Source organism: Microtus ochrogaster, chromosome X (assembly GCF_000317375.1).
Source record: "Microtus ochrogaster isolate Prairie Vole_2 chromosome X, MicOch1.0, whole genome shotgun sequence".
NCBI lineage: Eukaryota > Metazoa > Chordata > Mammalia > Rodentia > Cricetidae > Microtus > Microtus ochrogaster.
In genome coordinates, this window is record NC_022026.1 from 44,784,736 (window position 1) to 44,787,391 (window position 2,656).

Here is a 2,656-nt window from a genome sequence, read left to right on the forward strand (position 1 = left end):
TTTCCCTTCTATCCTTGTCCTCTTGTGAACTCCCTCGAAGCCTGAGAGCAACTGATGACTTTTGCTCGGGGCCACTCTCCAGAACTATCTGAAGGCTCTCTTGCTTTTTGGGGAGTCCCTGAGCACTCCTTGGAGTGTGGACTGTTGGACTTCCTCTCCTAATCACTCTTCTCATCTAATCCGGTTACATGACCACCAGTTAAGAGCCATCAGGGTGGTGGTTGGTCTCTTAATTCACACAAAGACTTTGGCTGTTCAACTGTGGTTGAGTTCCTTTTCCTTCTTTATTGGAACATTCTCCTCAGATGGTGGCTACTTCCACTAGCTTGACCTTGGAGCTGAGCACTGGGACCGAGATGTAGTTGTTCCCACTTATTCCATGGCTTCTGAACATTTTCTTCTTTGCTGCCCCTCCTCACTGGCTCCTCCTGAGGCTCATCATGAATGGTGCCCCTTCCCTGGGAGATGGGACCTTCCTCTCTATGCCAGTGCTGCCACTAACCCTTCTCCAAAGTTGGCCAGAGTTCTGTGAGTCCCATGCGAGGGTCGCTGGCCTGGATCTTGCCCACCATTTTAGCTCTACCTGGCTTCCCAACCACAATATACAGAGCCTGGAGCAGAAGCTGCCTTTTCAGGCCATTTTGCTGAGCTATTCCTGCAGCACTTCAAAACTGAGGTGGTCTGGGCCTCAGACTCACTCTCCCGTCTTGGCCCCATTGAGCTCTGGTGAGGAGACTGCACCACCACATGCTTGTCCCTTGACAGCTGCAGGGTGGATGGGCCCCTGGCTCTGTTTGTCCCATTTCTATTTTCTGAGGACCTAGCTGGCCCCCTTCCTTCATCAGTCTCTTCCTCCTCTACAACGTCCTCAAAGTCAAAGCTCAAGAAACATTTTCCCTTCATTTAATGGGTTGCTCAGTCAGAGGTTATATATGAAGTATCCTGCAGTGGTGAGGGGCCGTTGACACTTCCTCCTTAGCTGAGCCTCTAGAGACTACATCAGGCCCTCCAGTCCTAGGTGGAAACAGCATCTCTAACTCCTCTGGTGGTTCTGGGACCGTTGGTAAGGGATTTCCTAGTGATGGCACATCCTCTGGGAGAGATGGACTCTCACAGCTTTGAGAGACTGAGATTGAGTTGTGCAGGGGGAACCTTGAAAGACAGAGCAGGAATGGTACAGAGAGAAGAGCTGCTCAGTTTTATGGGGGCTGAGGAAGCTGCCCCTGCCCCACCAGAAGTGGGTCGTGGAGGAGGGGTGGCTGGGCTGACCTCAGGGGTTGGAGGACAGCCTCAGTGGCAGAAGTGTCGCCTGTTGCTCCTAAGTGGAGGAGGAGGAGGAGGAGGAGGAGGAGGAGGAGGAGGACATTGTTTGGATTTCTTCATACCATGCAAGGCATCTCAGCCCCAACTCATCATTCCCTGTTTAACTATCACTGTTGTCCACACAGCCACGGCTCTAGAGATGCCTGACAGGGAGAATACATTTGTGGTTAAGGTAGAAGGCCCTTCAGAGTACATTCTGGAGACAACTGATGCACTTCATGTGAAGGCCTGGGTGTCTGACATCCAGGATAGCCTAAGCCCAGGATCCTGCCCTGCTATCAGCCCCTGCCCCATGACTCTTCCCCTGGTCACAAAAGATAACACAAACAGCCTGGAGTTGCCCTGCCTGAATCATTCAGAGAGTCTGTCCAGCCAGGATCTGTTTCTGGGACCCAGCTAGAGTAATGACCACCTGTCACAGGGGACTTTTGGGAGTCTTTTGAACTAGTCATCAGCATCCTTCTCCCCTAGTTCTATCTCCATTACTGCCTCCCACTTTGACTCAATGGAACTTCTTTCTCTGGAATTGTTTCTCTCACATTCCCATTGAGGAGGGGCCCCAGCAAGGACAGTTTATCCCCTCTCAACCCCTATCGTCACCTTGATACTCCAGAAGTAGTCACAGGGTCATTCCTGTTCCAGGAGGAGTCAGAGGGCACTGAGGGGGGGGGATCAGGCCCACTCAGGATATTTTTCGTTCCATGGCATGCTCTCTCGACTCAAGGCTGCCCAGTTAGTGCTGGAAGGAGGCACTAGCTCCCATGGTGTCTTCCTGGTACATCACAGTGAGACAAGACGTGGTAAATATGTGCTCAATTTTAACTTCCAGGACAAAGTCAAGTACCCGTGTTTGTCACACAATGAGGAGGGTCAGGGCCAGGTCCAATATCTGTGGTTCTAGTCCATTTTCAATATGTTTGAGCACTTCTGGTTGAATCCCATCTCTGTGGAGTCTGGAGGCTCCAGTGATGTCCTTATCAACTATGTGCCCTTCCAGTGGCAATAGGGCCAGGAGCAGGCTCAGAGCCATGCAGGAGGGTACGAGAGTGACGGAGGCTACCCCGATTCTCCTTATTTTGTGCAACTACTCAGACAACTGGCCATGAAACTTCAAACCCATTATGATTGATACTTTATGTTGAAGGCAGTCCTAGACCCCTCAGTTTTCTCCAATGCCGCTCTGCTTATGATGATGCAACAGAGACCCAAGCCCATGTAAATTTGCAATTTGGACTTAATATTGCCCTCAACATGCTTACTGGACATGGACAATACATTGATCCTGTATTGCAATCCATGATTGTTATTTCCAACAAGTGTCTGACCTAACCTT

At 50.6% G+C, this 2,656-nt stretch overlaps 1 pseudogene; it reads left to right on the top strand.

Annotated features, from left to right (window-relative positions):
- Positions 1 to 440: 440 nt before the first annotated feature.
- Positions 441 to 2,452, top strand: LOC101998431 (annotated as a pseudogene).
- The last annotated feature ends 204 nt before the right edge of the window (positions 2,453 to 2,656 follow it).